Raw genomic sequence first — 22969 nt, forward strand, 5'->3', positions numbered from 1 at the left:
GAGGAAGAGAAAGGATCTGGTTAGATGTCAAAGGGGGGCCTGGGGCTCTCAGGATGGGACGGCCTTGCCTGACCCAATCGGCTGGCAGTGGGAGAGAAAGCAGAGAGAACAGTAGAGAGAGAGGAGGGAGACAGGTGGTAAGGCAAGAGCAGCCAGGCCATGGCACTGGTGGGCAGGGCGGAGGTGGGAAGCAGCAGCAGGTGGGCATGTGGGTGAGCTTTCTGGAAAAGGCCATGGACAGGAAGGGGAAGAAAGATGGGAGGAGGAGCTGGAGTAGATGACCAGAATTTCCGGGGAGTCGAGGCTGGAGAGGGCCTCCCCTGCCACTCATGCCACCTCTCACTCACCTCCCAGGCAGCAGTGCCACAGTCCTGACACTGCCTGGCCCTCTCGGGCTTCCCTCCTCACTGATGGCCCTGCCTTTGGACCCACTGGCCAGGGCCAGCACTAGCCTGGGAGGCTCACGTGGCAGCCAGCAGGCCTGATGGAGAAAGACAGGAGGAAGAACCCTGCTTGAACCAGGAGCGTGCAGCTAAAACAGATGGCTGGAGGGGGTGCTGGAGGCCCCTCGGGTACTCAAAAACCCCAGGAGTCCTCTGAGGGGACCCTGAGGAGGCAGGGCGGGCAGGGGGCCACAGACTCATAAATCTAAGAGGGAGCCTCGGCTGGTCTGGGGGCTGCAGGTCGTGGAGGCGAGTTTGGGCCCTCCCTGCTGGGGAAAAGCAGAAGAGGGAGAGTCAGAGGCCAGCAAAGAGTGGTAGGTGGGGCCCTGGGCCAACTCTGCGGCCCGGCCAGGCGGAACTCAGAGTAGCTGACCTGCCCTGGCTACGGGGCTTCATCTGGGGCTGAGGACCCTGCCTTCAGCCAGTAGCAGGTGTGACAATGCCCAGATGGGAGGCAGGAGGCTGTGTGTCCCCGCCTCACCTGGGCTGATGGGTGCAGAGGATTCTCAGGCTTTGAGGTCATCAAGCAACCGAAGGCTTCACCCCCGGCCACTCTCAACTGCACACCCAAGGGACGAGGTGACCCCCAGCCTTTCACCCTGGCCTGTGCTGGGGCTCCCAGGCTGGGGGGCTTAGTACTCCCTGCCCCCTGCCCCCAGCAGCACAACTCAGATTGGGGCAGGTGTGGCACGCCCAGGAGGAAGTTCAAAGACCTCTGGCTGTTCCACAACAACACCCCCCAAGTTCCCAGCCCCTACACCATCAACCACAAGCTCCCTGGCCTCTCTGCCAGTGGTGTGGATCCTGTCCCGAGAACCCCCAGGCTCAGCCACGGAGGCCCTGGGCAGCAACACTGAGTCCCGAGGCTGCCTGGGAAGGGAGAGGAGAGAGCCAGCTGGCCCAAGGACAGAAACAGGAAAGAGGGAGTCTGGAGCTGCAGGGAGAGGGAGGGGCCTGGCCCTGAGGTCACAGGGGCGCCCCCCAGTGTGGGGCTGGTGCAGTGGGGCAGATGCGGTCCTGAGGCAGGTAGAGTGGCAGGTGCCTACCTTGGCTGACTCTCCTCAGGGGGCACTGAGAGGGATTCTGAAAGACAGCTCGGGAGCCTCCTGGAGTTCTGTCTGCCCAGGAAGACTGAGGAAGGCCCAACTGTGGGCTGTGGTTGGGGTGGGGGAGGGCTGGGGGTAGCTGTGACTGCCACTGTGTGGGGGGGCATGTAGACAACCTCTCCCCATTGGGTGGGCTCAGAAATCCTCATGGGGGATGGAGGACATTGGCACCACAGGGGTTGGCGGGCACTGGCAACCTCATGGGTCGGGGGACAGAGGCACCCTCACAGGTCAGGGGGCATGGGCACCATCACAGGGTCGGTGGCCACAGCCACCCTGACCAGGTCAGGTGGCAGCCATCCTCACAGGGTCAGGGGCAGCAGCCACCCTCATGGGGTTGGTAGTTCAGGCACACTCATGGGGCTGGGGATGCTGGCACCCTCATGGCTCGGGGGGCACTGGCACCACATGTCGGGGCCCCTGCACCCTTAAGGGATCGTGTGGTATAATGAGAAGGCCATGCCAAGATGGCTGCTGGCAAGAAAGCATCAGTTACTCAGGAATTGCTTCAGAAACTCCCTGGGAAACCACCTGGCAATGGAGCCTGCCTGGCAACAGGCTGTGATTGGTCAGGGCATAAACCGCCCCTTGACTGGATTGGCTGCTTCGACTATATAAGCTGTTGTACCAACTGAAATAGACAAGTCTGCAGGCTGCTCGCCTCTCACCCACTTTCACCCAACTCCTGGGATCTGTGTGGTGACTCCGTGCCTCTTGCCCCCACCACGCTCCTCCTCTCAGAATGAATCCACAGCAACATCTGGCACCAATGTGACTGAGAGAGAGACAGTGTGTCGGACTCGGTGAGGTCCTCCCTTGATTTTGGCAAGTAGGCCCCTCGGTGTTTTGTGTGCTGTTCGGTTCTGTGAGGGTGAGCACAAAACCCCCTCCTACGCCCCTTTCCTTGTCCTTGTTCTCGGTCTAAGTGATCCCAGGTTAAGCACACATCTCCCAGAAGTGTACGCCGCTTCTCAGCTCCTCTTACTTTCAGTTCACCTGGTGAATTCACATAAGGGACTGATCATCCCAGAATTTGGAACCAAGTCATCTACCCTCCCTTGAGAGAGTTGACGCTCCGGAGACACCGTGTGAGCATATGGCCTTGACCTAACGAATCAAGGAAGTCTCCCACTAAGCACAGGACAAACGTACGACCTGATACACCACTGTCTGTCTGTCTAACGTAGGGAACCCCTGCATAATGCCATCAACCACTGAGGTGCTAGGAATTTGTTTTGTTATGGCAGCAGTGCTGTGCGTGTCTTTCCTTTGGCTAGAGTTGGCGTGCCGTTCTGCTCTTAAGCACTCAAACATGGGAAAGATACCCCCTCTCAGAAACCCACACAGATGACCAAACATAATGAATCTGTGAGTGATGAGAGCCTGTCACTGCAGGTCCCTGTCTCACAGACATCAGTTGATGACTTAGGGAGAGAGCGCTCTGACAGTGAAAATGACGTGTCAGCAGACAACGCAGCAATGCCTAGTTAGACACCCCCCAGATACCCATGGGATGAACTTAGACGACCTTGAGGCAATAACCCATGTGAGGTCATCCCATCTGCACCCAGTGAGGGTCCCCATGTTTGTGGCAGTTCCCAGGTACCCCAGGCTCTCAGAGCAGCTGCTAGACCCCATCCCACCTGCATGTTTGCCCTAAATGTAGCAGCAGATGTGGAATTCAGGCCCTGGATTCCAACACCCATAGAAAGGCTTTTGCTGACCAAGGGCCAAGGATATGCTTGTGTCTATCCAGAGAATGTGGGATAGCCCATTTGGGTACCAGCCAGAAACATCAAGCCTGCAACTGATAGTCAACCAGAACTAGCTGAACAAGACAGAGTCCACCTTGTTAGTGGATGCACCTGCTACCAATTGTCAAGCTACTGCCCTATCATCCTACCCTGAGGAACTGCCCATAGCCATATTTGTTACTGTTTTATACCCCCACTAGCTCTGGTCAGCCACTCAAATGGCCCACAGCCTGCATGCGGTTACCATTGTTCCTCATTCCTACCCCCATCTGAGCAAGCACTCCTATGGTCTCCCGTTTTGAGTGCTGGTTAGTCAATGACGGGTAAGATCCCCTGGCGGACAACCTAAGACAGGCACAGCCATGAACGGAGACCACATGGAAACGGGGTCAACAATGGTATGGCCAAGAATCATGCCTCCTGTTGCTCGAAAATAAACAAAAAGGGGAAGATGGCGGAATAGTGAGGGCACGCACCGATAGTCTGGGAAAATTTAGTTTAATAAAAGGGGAGTTACGGTAGCCGCAGAAAAAAGAACCAGGAAAATACTGCAGGGGAAACTCTTCTGGATCCAGTGGCCGTGAATCGGAGGACCTACTGGGAGAACAAGGTCGCCCACCGCGCGGAAGCCAAGCTGCGGGACCCAGCCGCGGAAGCCCCAGGGTCTGCACGCCAGTGCTCGAAGGGGAGTGCATGCCACACAGACAACAGCGGGGAGACTTGGGACGCTCAGGGCTCTGAGTCCACACATCGGCGCTGGAAGGGGAGGTGAGCTCAATAACCCGAGACATTGGTGGGGAAACGGGGGTCAGAATCTAGAGGGGGGCCGGAAAGTGCAGCAAACTCACTACCGGAAAGAAGGAAAAAAAAGCTTCGGGGTTTCTCTTCCCCCTAACCTTGCAAAGGTTGCAAGGCTGCAAGGCTTGAAGAATTCCCAAGAGACAAAGAGCAGGCCCCCTCTCTGGATTTACATATCAATGGGGGAGAGCTAAGGAACTGAGTCACTACAATTCAGTAGCCTAGGCAACCCAGTGGGAGTCCAGAGGAGACTAAAGGGACTCTGGGACTCTGCGGGTAGAAGCCAAAGACTGAAAGCGAAATACCATCAATTCTGCACAGCCGTGCCGTGCGGTGTTACTTACCCCCTGAATAAATAAAATACATAAATAAATAAAAAGAGAGAGATTTACCACGCATAACCTGAGGGTGTCACCTTTGCACACCCTTAACCAGGAAGAACCAGGCAGAGCTCTCAGGCTGCACCCATCTCAAGCCTCCAAGGCTCCTCCAACAGCAGGCAGTCCACTTAACACAGACACAGTATAAAAAAAATAAAAATAAAAAAATAAAAAAAAAAACTCACAGTGACACAAGAAGAATTAACTATGCCGAGTAACAAACACAGAAATCGAGGGAACAAGATCAACGATGACACTATGATGCCTCCAAATAAACAAAACACCCCAAGCCAAGAGTATGAAGATGATGAGATAGAAGAAATGCAAGATACGGATTTCAAAAAATTTATGATAAGAACATTTAGAAGTTTTCAAAAGCAAATCCTTGAACTACAGAAATCCTTAATGGACAAGATAGAAAATCTCTCTCGTGAAAATGAAATTTTAAGGAAGAGTCAAAATGAAACTCAGAAACTAGTAGAACAGGAAAGTGTGATAGTGAAGAGAAATCAAAATGAAATGAAGAGCTCAATAGATCAAATGACAAACACATTAGAAAGCCTTAAAAACAGAATGGGTGAAGCAGAAGAGAGAATATCGGACTTAGAAGATAGAGCACAGGAAAACATACAGTCAAACCAAAGAAAAGAAGAGGAAATTAGAAATCTAAAAAATATTGTTGGGAATCTACAGGATACTATTAAAAAAACCAACATTCGAGTTCTAGGAGTTCCTGAAGGCATAGAACCCCCAATAAACATGACCAAAATAGATCCTCACCACGACACGTGGTAATTAAACTTACCACAGTGAAACATAAAGAAAAGATCCTAAAATGTGCAAGAGAGAAATGTCAGATTACTCTCAGAGGATCTCCAATCAGACTCACAGCAGACTTCTCATCAGAAACACTACAGGCTAGGAGGGAATGGTGAGACATAGCACAGGTGCTAAGAGAGAAAAATTGCCAGCCCAGAATATTATATCCTGCCAAGCTCTCATTTGTGAATGAAGGTGAAATAAAGACCTTTCATAGCAAACAGAAATTGAAAGACTTTGTGGCCACTCGTCCAGCCCTGCAAAAGATACTTAAAGATGTGCTACACTCAGAAACACAGAAACACGGCCATCAATATGAAAGAAGCTAAAGGAAGAACACCTACCAGTAAAAGAGCATGGGAAGCTCAAAGCATATACTAGAAAATATTTCCGGGAAAATGGCAGGGCAAAGTCACTATCTATCAATAGTCACATTGAACATTAATGGTCTGAATTCTCCAGTTAAAAGACACCGTTTGGCTGACTGGCTCAAAGAACACAACCCAACTATTTGTTGCCTACAAGAAACACATCTCTCTAACAAAGAGGCATGCAGACTGAAAGTGAAAGGTTGGAAAAAGATATTCCTTGCCAACAGAAACAAAAAAAGCAGGTGTAGCCATATTAATATCAGACAAAATAAACTTTAATACAAAAACTGTTAGAAGAGGGCCGGCGCCGTGGCTCAATAGGCTAATCCTCCGCCTTGCGGCGCCGGCACACCGGGTTCTAGTCCCGGTCGGGGCGCCGGATTCTGTCCCGGTTGCCCCTCTTCCAGGCCAGCTCTCTGCTATGGCCAGGGAGTGCAGTGGAGGATGGCCCAGGTGCTTGGGCCCTGCACCCCATGGGAGACCAGGAAAAGCACCTGGCTCCTGGCTCCTGCCATCGGATCAGCGCGGTGCGCCGGCTGCAGCGGCGGCCATTGGAGGGTGAACCAACGGCAAAAGGAAGACCTTTCTCTCTCTGTCTCTCTCTCTCACTGTCCACTCTGCCTGTCAAAAAAAAAAAAAAACTGTTAGAAGAGACAAAGAGGGACACTATATAATGATTAAGGGTTCAATTCAACAGGAAGATGTAACTATTATAAATGCATATGCACCTAATTACAGGGCACCGGTCTATTTAAAAGATATGTTAAGGGACTTAAAGGGAGATTTAGATTCCAATACAATAGTACTGGGGGACTTCAATACTCCACTCTCAGAAATAGACAGATCATCCGGACAGAAGATCAACAAGGAAACAGCAGATTTAATTGACACTATTGCCCAAATGGATCTAACAGATATCTACAGAACTTTCAACCCTACATCTACAGACTTCACATTCTTCTCAGCAGTGCATGGAACCTTCTATAGGATTGATCACATACTAGGCCATAAAGCAAGTCTCAGCAAATTCAAAAGAATTAGAATCATACCATGCAGCTTCTCAGACCACAGCGGAATGAAGCTGGAAATTAGCAACTCAGGAATCCCTAGAGAGTATGCAAACAGATGGAGACTGAACAACATGCTCCTGAATGAACACTGGGTCATTCAAGAAATCAAAAGAGGAATCAAAAACTTTCTGGAAGTAAATGAAGACAATAACACAACATATCAAAACTTATGGGATACAGCAAAAGCAGTATTGAGAGGCAAATTTATAGCAATAGGTGCCTATATCAAGAAATTGGAAAGGTACCAAATAAATGAGCTTTCAGCGCACCTCAAGGACCTAGAAAAACTGCAGCAAACCAAACCCAAATCTAGTAGAAGAAGAGAAATAATTAAAACCAGAGAAGAAATTAACAGGATTGAATCCAAAAAAACACTACAAAAAATCAGCCAAGTGAGAAGCTGGTTTTTTGAAAAAATAAACAAAATTGACACCCCATTGGCCCAACTAACTAAACAAAGAAAAGACCCAAATCAATAAAATCAGAGATGAAAAAGGAAACGTAACAACAGACACCACAGAAATAAAAAGAATCATCAGAAATTATCACAAGGACCTGTATGCCAACAAACAGGAAAACCTATCAGAAATGGATAGATTCCTGGACACATGCAATCTACCAAAATATGAACCATGAAGACAGAGAAAACCTAAATAGACCCATAACTGAAACAGAAATTGAAACAGTAATAAAGGCCCTCCCAACAAAGAAAAGCCCAGGACCAGATGGATTCACTGCTGAATTCTACCAGACATTTAAAGAAGAACTAATCCCATTTCTTCTCAAACTATTCAGAACAATCGAAAAAGAGGGAATCCTCCCAAATTCTTTCTATGAAGCCAGCATCACCTTAATCCCTATGCCAGAGAAAGATGCAGCACTGAAAGAAAATTATAGACCAATATCCCTGATGAACATAGACGCAAAAATCCTCAATAAAATTCTGGCCAATAGAGTACAACAACACATCAGGAAAATCATCCACCCAGACCAAGTGGGATTCATCCCTGGTATGCAGGGATGGTTCAACATTCGCAAATCAATCAATGTGATTCACCACATTAACAGACTGCAAAAGAAAAACCATATGATTATCTCAATTGATGCAGAGAAAGCATTTGATAAAATTCAACACCCTTTCATGATGAAAACTCTAAGCAAATTGGGTATAGAAGGAACATTCCTCAATATAATCAAAGCAATTTATAAAAAACCCACGGCCAGCATCCTATTGAATGGGGAAAAGTTGGAAGCATTTCCACTGAAATCTGGCACCAGGCAGGGATGCCCACTCTCACCACTGCTATTTAACATAGTTCTGGAAGTTTTAGCCAGAGCCATCAGACAAGAAAAAGAAATCAAAGGAATACAAATTAAGAAGGAAGAAGTCAAACTATCCCTCTTTGCAGACGATATGATTCTGTACTTAGAGGATCCAAAGAACTCTACTAAGAGATTATTGGAACTCATAGAGGAGTTTGGCAAAGTGGCAGGATATAAAATCAATGCACAAAAATCAACAGCCTTTGTATACACAAGCAATGCCATGACTGAGAAAGAACTTCTAAGATCAATCCCATTCACAATAGCTACAAAAACAATCAAATACCTTGGAATAAACTTAACCAAGGAGTTCAAGATCTCTACGATGAAAATTACAAAACCTTAAAGAAAGAAATAGAAGAGGATACCAAAAAATGGAAAAATCTTCCATGCTCATGGATTGGAAGAATCAACATCATCAAAATGTCCATTCTCCCAAAAGCAATTTATAGATTCAATGCAATACCAATCAAGATACCAAAGACCTTCTTCTCAGATCTGGAAAAAATGGTGCTGAAATTTATATGGAGGCACAAGAGACCTCGAATAGCTAAAGCAATCTTGTACAACAAAAACAAAGCCGGAGGCATCACAATACCAGATTTCAGGACATACTACAGGGCAGTTGTAATCAAAACAGCATGGTACTGGTACAGAAACAAATGGATAGACAATGGAACAGAACTGAAACACCAGAAATCAATCCAAACATCTACAGCCAACTTATATTTGATCAAGAATCTAAAACTAATTCCTGGAGCAAGGACAGTCTATTCAATAAATGGTGTTGGGAAAACTGGATTTCCACGTGCAGAAGCATGAAGCAAGACCCCTACCTTACACCTTACACAAAAATCCACTCAACGTGGATTAAAGACCTAAATCTACGTCCTGACACCATTAAGTTATTAGAGAACATTGGAGAAACCCTTCAAGATATTGGCACAGGCAAAGAATTTCTGGAAAACACCCGGGAGGCACAGGCAGTCAAAGCCAAAATCAACTATTGGGATTGCATCAAATTGAGAAGTTTCTGTACTGCAAAAGAAACAGTCAGGAGAGTGAACAGACAACCGACAGAATGGGAAAAAATATTTGCAAACTATGCAAAGATAAAGGGTTAATAACCAGAATCTACAAAGAGATCAAGAAACTCCACAACAACAAAACCAACAACCCACTTAAGAGATGGGCCAAGGACTTCAATAGACATTTTTCAAAAGAGGAAATCCAAATGGCCAACAGGCACAGGAAAAAATGTTCAAGGTCACTAGCAATCAGGGAAATGCAAATCAAAAGCACAATGAGGTTTCACCTCACCCCAGTTAGAATGGCTCACATACAGAAATCTACCAACAACAGATGCTGGCGAGGATGTGGGGAAAAAGGGACACTAACCCACTGTTGGTGGGAATGCAAACTGGTCAAGCCACTATGGAAATCAGTCTGGAGATTCCTCAGAAACCTGAAGATAACCCTACTGTACGACCCAGCCATCCCACTCCTTGGAATTTACCCAAAGGAGTTTAAAATGACAAACAAAAAAAGCGGTCTGCACCCTAATGTTTATTGCAGCTCAATTCACAATAGTCAAGACCTGGAACCAACCTAAATGCCCATCAACGGTAGACTGGATAAAGAAATTATGGGATATGTACTCTTTAGAATACTATACCGCAGTAAGAAACAACGAAATCCAGTCATTTGCAACAAAATGGAGGAATCTGGAACACATCATGCTGAGTGAAGTAAGCCAGTCCCAAAGGGACAAATACCATATATTCTTCCTGATCGGTGACAACTAACTGAACACCAAAAAGGAAACCTCCTGAAGTGAAATGGACACTATGAGAAACGGTGACTTGATCAGCATAACCCTGACTGTTAATGGACAACTTAATACATTATCACTCCTAGTATTTTTTTTGTCTGTTCTACTTAATATGACTGGTTTAATTCTGCAATTATCACACAGTTATTCTTAAGTGTTGAAAATTAACTGAAATATGATCCCTGTTAAACATAAGAGTGGGAATAAGAGAGGGAAGAGATGTGTAACTTGAGGCATGCTCGGGCTGACTTGCCCCAATTGGTAGAGTTGGAAACATACCAGGGGATTCCAGTTCAATCCCATCAAGGTGGCATGTGCCAATGCCATCTCACTATTCCAAGTGATCGATTTCAGTTCACAATTGATCATAATGATAGGACTAAGAGTCAAAGGGAGCACATAAACAAGTCTAGTACCTGCTAACACTAACCGATAGAATAAATAAAGGGGAGAGTGATCCAACATGGCAAGCAAGATACTCAGCAGACTCATAGAATGGCGGATGTCCTAAATAGCACTCTGGCCTCAGAATCAGCCCTAAAGGCACTCGGATCTGGCTGAAAAGCCCATGAGAGTATTTCAGGCATGGAAAGCCAAGACACTCTGGCAAAAAGATCTCTGTGAGTGAGATCCCAGTGGAAAGAACAAGTCTTCTAAGAGGGAGGTGCCTTTCTCTGAAGGGAGGAGAGAACCTCCACTTTGACTATGACCTTGTCTAAACAAGATAAGAGTCGGAGAACTCAAGGGGCTTCCATAGCCTTGGAAACTCATGACTGGAGCATAGGGAGATTACTGATGCCATAAACAGGAGTGTCAATTTGTAAAGTCAACAACAGGAGTCACTGTGCACTTAATCCTCATGTAGGATCTCTGTCCTTAATGTGCTGCACATTGAGGCTTAATGCTATAACGAGTACTCAAACAGTATATTTCACTTTGTGTTTCTATGGGGGTGCAAACGGTTGAAATCTTTACTTAATGTACACTAAACTGATCTTCTGTAAAAAAAAAATTATCAACTCCCAACTTGACTCTCACTGGGATTAAACATGACAATAGGTCTGATCTGATTTCATCATCATTTAAAAAAAATCATCTATTATTTTTCACTTTATGTCTCTGTGTGGGAGCAAACTGTTGAAATCCTTACTTAAGGTATACTAAGCTGATCTTCTGTATATTAAGATAATCGAAAATGAATCTTGATGTGAATGTAAGGGGAGGGGAGAGGGAGTGGGAAAGGGGAGGGTTGTGGGTGGGAGGGATGGTATGGGGGGGAGCCATTGTAATCCATGAGTCGTACTTTGGAAATTTATATTAATTAAATAAAAGATTAAAAAAAAAGAAACCATAGCAGGGCCTAGTAAGTCTTTGTGCTGCAGATTGCCCAGTGCATTGCAAGCCTGGCCTCCTAACCACTCCTTTCCAGGTGTAACAACCCAAAATACCTCTTGGCGTTGCCAGATATTCCCTGGCAAGGGGCAGAATTGTGCTAGTTAAGAACCAGTGCTTTGTACAGAAGCTATTATGTTGCCTTTACTCTTATTTTTTTATTTTCATCTACTTGTTAAGGCAGAGCTATAGAGCAAAACACAAACACATAGGGTGAGACCTTCCATCTTCTGGTTCATCCCCCAAAAATGTCCCCAACAGCCAGGGTTGGCCTAAGTGTGGCAGGAGCCCAAGCTCTTGAGCCACCATTTGCTACCTCACAGGAAGCTTTATTAGAAGCAGAGGAGCAGGGATCCCAATCAGTACTCCTATGTAGGGTGTGGGCATCACCAGAGGTGGCTTAACCCGCTGTGCCACGGCTGCCACCCTTATTCTGACTTCTGTTGTTTTTCTTAATTTGTTACTTTGTTAAATGTGCATGTTTAAAATGTACAGTTTCTAAGACCATACTTTTTGTGAGTGTACTTCTAACTCCACTACCTCTAAAATTGAAATGGCCCTGACCTCGCAAAGACCAGGTTGGTCACGCCTGGGCTTCTCGCTGTGGCAGTATTGACTGTCTCTCCACTAACATTCCCAGTGGAATCTCCTTCCCAAATGAAAGACTGGAGCATCCTTACCTTTCTCATGTGTTTCTGCCTTGTATGCAGATATTTCTTCCAAGAAAATCCAATGAGAAATTAACCTCTAGTACCCACTATTTACTCAGCAGAAGCCTATGTTTTATGACATATGACTTGCTTTGAATGCATTATCTATTTTAACTATCATGAAAGTCTAATGCTCACTAATATTATTTATATGTTTTGAAAGAGAAAAAAAAAAGCAGAAGCTTAGAAAAGCTAAAAAGTTACCCAGAGCCACACTGCTGAAGTTGCAGTTCCATTAAAGCAAAATTTTAGAAACAGTTTACCCCCAAACTGAGAAATGTTTACATTAATTATAAAATGTAACTTGGACCCTTTAGGTAGCCTGTCAATAACTGTATTTATAATTATGAGGTAATACTGATAGAAATTCCATTGAAAATTATAAACTTGCCAATACCCTGTGATATTTACATACCTTGTATGAAGACCTGGAAGAAATATACCAAGAGATGAGTGTAAACTATATTGGAGTAGGATGCTTGGGACAGTTTTCTCTTTTTTTCTTTTTTAAACCTTTTCTGAATTTCTAAATGGATTATAATATATTTCTATTTATGTTAAAATGAAATGTGTACGAGAGGTATAGTTAACATTCAGGCCAAAGTTCCTTTTTCTCTAAAATAGCTAAGAAATGTGGACATATGTGTGGCCTCAACAGTCTGTCAGAGTTGCTTTGCTGGGCCTTTGGGCAGAGGGCCGGCACACCTGCTTCAAGGACACTTCCCTGGCTTGCCGGCCAGAATATTCACTGAAGAGAAGCGGGCAGTTGGTCTGCTCCTTTTGTTTGTTATTTTGTTTTAATTCCAATGCCCCTGGGATGAGACTAAGCCTTACTTACCAAGATAGAGACAGGTGATGAACTTGGTGTGTGCTCACTCTTGCCCACAGCAATTATTTATGTTGCTGTGGGGAGGAGAATTTGATAGTAGACAACGTCACCATCCCCTCCTTCCCTGGTTAAGTCGGTGAAGTGGACCAAACAGAGGAGACTATAAGGTGAGAATGTGGCCCCTTCTCTTACCTAGTGCCAAGGAGACACTCCTGTGCTGGCAGAAACAGAACATTTTAAAAATTGCCTGAGTATTATCTGAAGTGATGCGATTTTTAATTAAACATTCTTCCATCTTGGTTTTTCTAAAAAAAAAAAGAAAATAAACAAAAAGGGGGCAATGTGGTGGAACAAGAAGGCCATGCCAAGATGGCTGCTGGCAACAGAGCCTGCCTGGCAATAGCCTGTGATTGGATGGCTTTGGAAACCACATGGCAATGGAGCCTGCCTGGCAATGGGCTATGATTGGTTAGGGCATAAACCGCCCCTTGACTGGATTGGCTGCTTCGACTATATAAGCTGTTGTACCAACTGAAATAAATAAGTCTGCAGGCTGCTCGCCTCTCACCCGCTTTCACCCAACTCCTGGGATCTGTGTGGTGACTCTGTGCCTCTTGCCCCCACTGCGCTCCTCCTCTCAGAATGAATCCACAGTAACAATTAAGTTCAGGGGGGAAGCAGGGGCTGCCTCAGAATGTGGATTAAAACTCAAGATTTGCACTCTGGACCAGGGGTGCCTCTTTGAGGACAGGCAGGCCTGGATGTAGCTCCAGGAGCCCTGCAGGAACACACCTGCCAGAGCGAATCTGCAGGGTAGCTCCTGTTAGTTAGTTACCTGATAACCCACCCTTGATTAGCTTGAAGGGTCTTACCCTGCTACTTCATTCCCCCATCCAAATTTTTATCTTCTCTCCTTTATTCAGAGAGAAACTGCATTCTGCACCTGGATGTTGTTAACCAAGAATTCATACTCAGCTTCCAGTCCAAGCCAGGTCTCCAGGTGCCACTTGGGGGGTGCCTGACAAATGAACAGGTATCCACACCACATAGAAGAGATGTTCCAGTTACTGGTGTTACTTCTCTAACGATGAGGTGATTTGGGCCCCACGTGAATACTCATGAGCTTTGCACACACTGATACATAGACCAGCCCGGAGCTCCCCAAGGCCTGGATCCAGGAAGAGGATTCTCTCTAGTGCTTTGTACTTGGCTAGAGTTGAGGATGCCTGCACTCATTTCTGCCCACTCACACAGCCCCACACCCTGGGTGCCTAAGATCCATTCTCAGGCCTGCCTCACCACCACTGACCAGCATCAGGATATTCTGAGATTCCCCACAAAACCTCTGGAGGCTCTGAGAGTACACAGGGAGGGCAGGATGACTGAGCCAGAAGGGACTTTTGCCTATGGGGGCCTGAGGCTGCAGGAAATTGTTTTTTTCTCCCCCAGGCTATGGATTAATTGAATCTAGGAGTAGAGATGCCCCTTGCAGCTCAGTGACTAGAGAACAACCTCTCATCCTTTCAAAAGGTCAGCACCTTCAACACCAGAATGAGCTCATCCTGGCCCCCACTTCACATATGATCTCAGTGACAACTCCAAGGCCAGCAGTCAGGCCTCTTGGAACCTGTCTGGGGCATGTAGGAAAAGAAGGGGCCTCTTGGGAGAGAACATGATGCCTTGGGCCACCTGGCCAGGTTTTCTGTGATATCCCCAGGACAATGGCAATCTCAAAAGCAAAAATAATCAGGTTTTGTAAAGAATGATATTCATTTGGAAATGGTAGAGCAACACAATGGTTGAACATGTGTCATAATAGACTATGGTGCACTCAAAGGGTCTGAGGGAGGGGGAGTTCTTAAAGGAAAACATAAGGAATGCTATGCCAAATATTTTGAAACAACAATATTGGATCACAATGGATAATACCTAGGCTGAGTCCTTTACAATAGTTACTATTAGGCAACCAAAAGTTTAGCATCAGCTCCAGGGCTGCAGCAGGTTGGACAAGTCAGGAGCTGAGGCGGCGCTACGGGACTCATGGTTGCTAGTGACCATACAGGAAGTGTCCCTAGAACGGTGGTAAATGCCCAATTAGGATGAGCCCAAGAAAGAATGGCAGAAGCATGGACAAGAGTATACACACGAGTCCATGCTTCCTGCTGAAAAGAGAGTCAAGTGTTCACAAAGACATGTGATGCAGAGGTTTTGTCTCACAGATGAACATTGCATACGATGCTCAGACCATGCAAAGAGATTGATGCAAGACACTGGTAGAAAATCAACATACAAGGGACTTCAGAGTGCACTTACTTTAGAAATGAGAAATATCAATAAACAATTTCTCTTTGGTTTGTCTGTGCTTTGATGAGGGAAGATTGCCTTTCATCTGAGAGCCATTTTTCATTGTGTTGTATGCTGCAATCGCACCGAATTAAAATATTTTTCCTAATTGTTTTCTTTCTCTGAAAATGTTCATCTTAAGGATGTATTTACAATAAGATTGCATTTGGGGGCTGGTACTGTGGTGCAGTGGGTTAAACCACTGCTTGAGGTGCTAGCATCACATACAGGTGCCAGTTTGAGTCCTGGCCGCTCCACTTCCAATTCAGCTCCCTGCTAACATACCTGGGGTAGTAGCAGAAGTGCTTGGGCCCCTGCACCCACGAGGGAGACCTGGAAGAAGCTCCCAGCTCCTGGCTTTGGTCTGGCCCAGCCTTGGCCATTGCAGCCATCTGGGGAGTGAAGTAGATAAAAGATGCCCCCCTTTCTCTCTCTCTCTCTCTCCTCTTTCTCTCTCTCTCTCTCTTCCTCTAACTCTATCTTGCAAATAAAGTAAATAAATCATCTTAAAAGATATTGCATGTTATATACCTTATTACCATCAGATAGCTGAATAATTTTGGGGCTCCTAAGCTTACTGGGGATGCATTAAAGACCTGAATTTAAGGCCTATGACTAAATTTGCTAGGAGAAAATATAGGGGAAACACTTCAAGACATTGGTGTAGATGGTGACATCTTGGTTAAGGTCTCCAAGGCATAGACAACAAAAGCAAAACTAGACAAATGGTATATCAAAACTCAGAAGCTTCTGCATGTCAAAGGAAAAGATAGAGTGAAGAGACGTCCAACAGAAAGTGCAAAAATACTTGTGAGCTACTTATCCGATAAGGGGTTAACATCCAAAATATATCAGCAACATAAAAAACTCAACAACAAACAACCAATCGAGTTAAGAAATGGGGAAAGGACGTCAGAAGACAGTTCTCTAAAGAAGAAATGCAAATGGCTAACAAATATAGTGAGGGAATTCTTAGGGGATAATAATTTAAACCAATCCAAGCATTTGGTATATGATTGTCCTTGAATGCAGAACCTGGCAATCAGGAGGTAATTAGTTCTGACCAAATGATACTCCATTATTGGTTTTGTAATAATTGTCAAATATCATCAGTTTCTCATAGTGGATTCCAAAACATTTGGAGAGGCTTATTATTTTTTGGACATTTGGGAAGGAAGGAGAGACTGTTCAGTGCTCAGAAAGGTGTTCTTTAGAACCACCACAAGAGAGCAGTAAGACGTAGGCTTTAGTATCTGCACCCCTGTTTCTCAGAGGCTTGGGAATATTTATTCCACCTTTCTTGTGTTAATGTCTCCTTTTCTTCATTTTAAAATTCTCAAACATCTTAATAGAGATAAATTTACTTTCTCTGGAACCTTCTGATTGTGCATCTGTGTCTGTATCTGTGTGCACATGTGCATGAGTATATGTTAGTGTTCACATGCATGCATTGTGATGTGTGTGCTTGTATAACATATGTATACATCTCTGTTAGTGTTGTTATTGTATATCTTCATGTGTACCTTCATCTCTAACAGAGATGTATACATATGTTAGACAAGCACACAGCTTTGCAACATTGAATGATTCCCTACTTTATGTAGAAAAATTCATGATATCAGCTCTGATGACCAAAGAGCTTGCCATAAAACCCTCCAGACATGAGGCACTGAAAAACCCAGGAAGCTTGCTTATTGTGAGAGTTGAAGGATCAAATTCCATTGCATATTAACTGTAAATTTCAAGATTTAGAGGTGACTTTTTTCTTTTTTTAGTTTTCTTAAAGATTTTAAAATTTATATGAGAGTAACAGAGAAAGACAGAGAGGTCTTAGATCTACTGGCCCAGTCCCCAAAAGGCTACAATGGCCCAGACTGGTCCAGGCCAAAGTCAGGAGCCCAGAGATCTTTCCCAAGTCTCCTGCATGTGTACAGGGGACCAAGCACTTGAGTCGTCTGCCACTGTTTTTCCAGGCAAATTAGCCCAGAGCTGGACAGGAGATGAAACTGTCAGGTCCTGGACTTGTGCCCATACTGGATGCCAGCATCACAGACAGCAGCTTAACCTGCTATACCACAATGTCAGCCCAAAGTAGTTTTATTTTTAAACATTGCCTTGGTTAATGAATTAATAAATCTATTCATCCTTGATTTTTCCAGTCATTTCCTTATTCTCTGTGAATTTGCATTTGCTCTTTGGGATACCAACCCTTCTGCATTATTGACTGCAAACATTATATGAGGTTCCCTCTTGTCATTCATGAAGGGATGAAAGCATAAACTCATTTTAATGTGAACCTAAGGAGATCACTTTAACATTAAAGACAGATAATCTTGAGGTAGTTTCCTTTTTCCCTTCATTTGCTCGATTTTATTTACTTTTCCACCTCTCTGGTGTAAGCATGGTTTTAATAGCACAAGTTCCCATTAGTTGTGTTTCCAGAGTGGCCATGAGAAGCCACTCAGATGTAGTCAGCTGATGCATAGTAATAGTTCTGCAGTATAAAGCATAAGCACATCAGAGCACTGTGTTGGTTTCTGATTTTCAGACTGCTTTTTCCTTTGCTTTTTTTTTTTTTTTTTTGCTGTAAAAAGAGTAAGTTTATTGTTTAAAAAAATACTGTATTTTAAAAGAACCTTTTTTTCTTGGGCCAGTCACATAATTTGCACTTAATTTTATTAATCCACACAGCAGAAACACTGGAAATGAGGAAACAGAACATATGGCTTTTTATACATTTAACACAAGCAGTGCAGTCTCATCTGTTGCAGGCAGTGGAGTTGTCACTCAGGTTTTCGTTTTGAACATTGCTCCAACTCCTGGGGACGTTTGGGGTGGGTGCCTATGGCTCCTCCCAGCTGATTCCTCAACAGGGCAGGAATTCAATGAGGGGATTTAAGACGTTTCAAGTAGTTAACTGTCAACATGCCGTGGCAATTCTCCCAAAAGGCAGCTCAGAGGTAGGAAAGTGATGTCCTTACTGTTCTTTCTTCTTAGAAAGGTTCCCCTAAATTTGTGTGCTGGCTGTGGATCTACCAACCATTCACTGGTCCTGCCAAATGAATGGCAGACTGGATACATACTACCTCCAAACGCTTCCACATGGGCTCATCTCTAGCAGGCAGTGCCCCTCAGAGTGGACCGACCACATGAGCATCCTTTCCACAGAGAGATGCGCTTGTAATTGCCTACAAGGGCCCACTGGCTGGTTGGCCTCCAGAGGCTCTCTCAATGGGTACAAGGTTTTCTAGAGAAAGGTGGTTTGGCCCAGTGGTTAGGATGCCCATGTCCCACCAGGAATACCTGGTTTCAATTCCTGGCTCCAGCTCCCTAATACAGACTCTGGAAGGCAGCGGTGATGGCTCAAGTAACTGGATTCTTACCATCCACATGGGAGACCTTGACTGAAGCTTGGCTCTGGCCTAGCCCAGCTCAGGCCATGGTCATTGTGGACATTTGGGGGGTGAACCAATGGATGGGAGCTCTTTCAAATTAAAAAAACAAAACAAAACAAAAACAAACCAAAAAGTTGTATAATTCCCTTCCTTTCTTGTGTTACATTCTTTAAGCACTATCTCTGCCAACTGGCTATGATTCACGGTTTAGTGTTTACTCTTGCACAGCCCAAAGTCCCTGCAAGCCCAAGTTCCTTGTACCTATGACATCACCTGCTGGCTCAGGAAACACAAAGCGTTAAAATCCAGGCTTACCTTCAGTTAAGAATTAATACTGCATATTGAATGCTGAGAGATATGCCTATCAGACTTTTTTTAAGACAGCCAAGAATTTATCTAATCAAACGAACACTGATTATGAAGCAGCCAGTTGGAAAGTTCTATTTAGTCCAAAAGTGTTGCCACTGTCCCACACAACACAGGGCAGTCCTGAGACATCCTGGAGTCAGTGGGAGAACACAGTCCTGGATGGCAAAGCACCAATTTTTGTAACTGGTGGAAGGTGTCTGGAGGCAGGTCCGGTGATGAGATAGTACCATTTTGGGGCTTCCAGTAGGGGGTGGCAGTCAGCGGTAAGGCTGAGGCTGTCCGTCTGCAGAGAGGCAGCCTTGCCTCCAAGAGCCCAGTTCTGATGGACAGGCTCTCTTCCAGGTACAAGGCTTAGTGCTTTACAGGTCATGCTACACGGATTAGAGTGCTCTGTTGGGTAGAAAATGTTTTACATACACTTGATAAGCAAAGTGCTGCAAGAAAAGCAAGTTTAGAGGCAAGGAGTTTCAATCCATCTACCTGAGGGGATCTCGGAGGATCCCATGACAAACACACGAAAGGACACGATGTGTAAACACTGACAACTTCCCTCCACACAAAACAGGAACAGAAGCTCAAATGTCAGGGGTCACGCCCCCAGACTTCAACCCTCTGGTGTTCTGAGTTCTATAAAAATAGGACACAGGTGATCCAGTTGTGAGATGAATCCAGAAAGTATTTCCTTCTAAGCCATCATGGAATTCCAGTGAAGTCCTATGTCCCAACCATAGGATCCATTGAGGAGCTGGAGGACTAGAGTGACTGGTCCTCTAGGCTGTGTGAAGAACGGGGGTAGGGCTCGGCACAGCCTCCATGACCCAGGCTGTGGAGGGTAGTGAACAGAAGGCACTTTTAGCCAGCTGCCTAAGTAGAGGGCAAAGACTTTTCTCCTTTGAAAGTAGACCTGAGCCCAGGACTGGTAAGTCCAAGGCACTTAACCTGGTGCAGCTTTGCGGGTTTGCAGCACTCTGCTCACTGGCTTTCACAACCAGGCCCCTCGACCTTATCTGCCTCACTCACTGTCCCAGCGTTCCCTGGCGCTGCAGGCTGCAACTCAGCATTCCACGTTCTAATGGCGTAGCTGAAGGAGCCGCCTTGCCCCATTTGGAGGGAGATGATTTTCAGGAGTGCGGGGCACAAACCAACAGTTCTCTTGGGTGTCTTTTAGGAGAAGAACTGCTGCAATAGAACTGCCAGCCTGATCCTGAGACCCTGATGTGGAGAAACCAGGGGGCCAAGGGGCTTTGGTTTCAGGAAGTTCCAGGGCTCACTGGCTCACTTAAGCTGTAAACTTCAAGTCACTGAGGTCACGCCGATTTGCTCGCAGATAGATGTGCCTTGGAAACTTTGGTGCACACGATGTCTTGTGGACTTCAGACCTTAGCCTAACCCTGTGGTAGAAAAAAATGTTCCCTCGGGAAGAGCAGCGCTACCCTGGGACTCTTTCAGGACCTCAGTTATACGTACACCAGAGGGCTTCAAGAAGTTCACAGACAATTCAGACTGTCTTTCGATTCCACTTTCCATGAACTTTTTGAAGCTGCCTTATGCATATCCTTGAGATAGCGAGGGAGGAAGCATGGGACAGGACATTGGACAGGGAGAGGGAACAGATAAGGAGAGTTGTGTAGTCCCCCCCCCCCACCTTTTTTTTGCAACTAGGGCTCCAAACAGGCAATTATTGTTAATGTTGAGTTTCCCTTTGTACTTATGGTCTAGACTTTTAAGTCACGGTTGGAGAGTTAGTTTCAAGCTTGCTTTGATAATTCTCCATTGGTTGTCCTGAGCAGAGGAGTCTATTCGCAGCTATTTGCAGCTGGAATTCTGCAGCTCCAGGCAGGTTTTGCTGCAAGAAATCCTTGCAGTTTAGCACCAGGATCTTCTTCCTAGGTCTGCTGTCTGACAGTGGTGTGGCGCATGCAAGCAGCTCACGAAAGCATGGGAGGGGAGGGAGACGTGCTTGTGAGTGGGCCTCAGAAATAAAGGTCTCCCACTTTATTCTGGCGTCAGAATTACTTGGAGAACTTGTTGGAAAGGCAGAGCCTCACAGTCCCCCCCCTCCAAGGTCCTGAGCAGCAGCAGGTGCACAGTCCTGTTGAGGGGGTGGGGAGAGAACTGAGAGATTCGACCTGAGGCAGAGAGATGAAGAAAAGGAAAAACAAAGACTAAAGCTAAGAAAAAAAAGAAAAAAAAGTCCAGGGAAACACGGGTGGAAGTGAAGTGAGCACAACACGAAGGAAAGGAACTATGACATAACAGCGCTCACGGAGCTGGGTGGGACACGAAGCAGCCAGGCATGTGACCTCTGAGAACGCAGCATGATGGCGAAAGGCTTCATGGACCCTGGTTCGCCCTCAAGCCTGTGCTCCCAGAACACCAAGTCAGCCACACCGAATTCTCAGAGAATTCCAGAATATGAGGCTGGTCAACAGGCCAACAAGTAAACAGTTGTGGGGGACATGGGCCAGGTGGAGTCTTGGAATGACCCTGGGGATGCAGCAGCTCTGGCAGTGTCAAGATCAAACAGTGGTGCAGGTGCCCTCAGGCTACGGCTGAGCTCCCTGGGCAGAATTCTTCCACGGGCAGTGAATCCAGCCTGCAAAGAATGCTTTCAAGTTGGTCAGTGACGGTTCTGGTGCTTTGCAATCTCCTCTTGGATACGCAACTTGAGAGCCTCTCGCATGGGCGGATCCAGAGGCGTGCGGGCAGACACCTCCTCGCTCACCCTTCCTGGGTCATCGTCCTGATACACAATAACTGATGTGACCTCGCCACTGTCCGCCTCGTATTCTAAGCAGAAGAGCTGATGGCCAGAAGGCTCTAGTTCAGAGCCACCACTACTGCTGCTTTCACTGGACTCCTCCAAGTCTGGGTTGCCTGGGCGGGTAGAGCCATCTTCTCCTTGGCCGCCTGCTTCACCTTCTTGTCGTAGTCGTCTCTGCGGGGAGCCTAGCGGGAGTCAGGGACAGCCGGCCGGGCCAGGCCAAGGGTGGCGGTGGCGCTGGGCGGGGAGGTACCGGGCGATCTGGTTCCGTCGGATGTGGTGCACGAAGCCGTGGCTCATGTCCAGCCGCCCGCCAGGCTTGCAGCAGAGCCTGGGCCCGGGATCCCGGGCCGCCTCCATCTGGAGCCCTGGGCGCAGAGTCGCCGCCACCTCAACGGCCCCAACGGCCGCCCTCCCGCCGGTGGAGGCCCGAGCCAGCCCGCGCTCAGCTTCCGTTCGGGTTTCCTTTGCTTTTTATAAACATCACAATTTGAATTAACATATCTCAGTCCATTGCTGTGGATAGAAGTTAAACCATGTGTTGTAAAAAATAGGGTGTGGAGGGAGAGTTTCTGGGTGATGTTCCATCTCTGTCTGGCTTCTTGGTGATTTGGACCTGGGTCAGTGATAAATTCATGCTTCTCTCTGGTCTGCTTTGCTTTCTAGGAGTCCAACTATTCTAGCTATTTGTTCCTCCAGGTTATTGCTTTGCAGGTTCCTTTGAATGCCTGTTATAATTCAGGCCTATTTTTGGTTAGGAACGGCAGCAGTGGAGATGAATGTATGTATTACTGTTGTCTCACTAAGCAGCCTGGAGTAGAGCCGATGGGTTTACTTGACAGTGTGAACTTCCCTTCATGTTCCTGGAAGCAGCCTCGACCCCTGCATGCAGGCAACAAGGTAGCAGGACAGCGGCACAGCAAACAATGCCATGGAAATTTACTGTTGCAGGGAGCTAGGCCATGCTGCATTGGCTTCTGCATTGGCAGTGCTTAGCCTCGCCAGCAGGGCCATCTGCTGGGGCTGCCTCCTTCATACAGTCAGCCCTTCTTTCTTAGTGACCATGGCTCCTGTGACAGCAAAGCTACAGGTTTGGATGGTGGAAACCGTGGAGGAGTCAACAGTGTGGAGCAGCTTGAGTATATTTCTTTGGTGTTTGAATGATCCTGGCCCACCCGTACAGCTTCTGTGTCTAACATCACTGCCTTCTGCTGCATGGTGGCTCTGCTCTGTCGTGTGTCAGAGACCTTTGGGTAGCATTTTCATTTATAG

The 22969-nt window shown here is 46.2% G+C and overlaps 1 pseudogene; it reads right to left on the minus strand.

Moving 5' to 3' along the window:
- Nucleotides 1–17791: 17791 nt before the first annotated feature.
- Nucleotides 17792–22146, minus strand: LOC127485682 (UPF0561 protein C2orf68 homolog; annotated as a pseudogene).
- Nucleotides 22147–22969: the final 823 nt, after the last annotated feature.

This window comes from Oryctolagus cuniculus, chromosome 12, assembly GCF_964237555.1.
Source record: "Oryctolagus cuniculus chromosome 12, mOryCun1.1, whole genome shotgun sequence".
Taxonomy (NCBI): Eukaryota; Metazoa; Chordata; class Mammalia; order Lagomorpha; family Leporidae; genus Oryctolagus; species Oryctolagus cuniculus.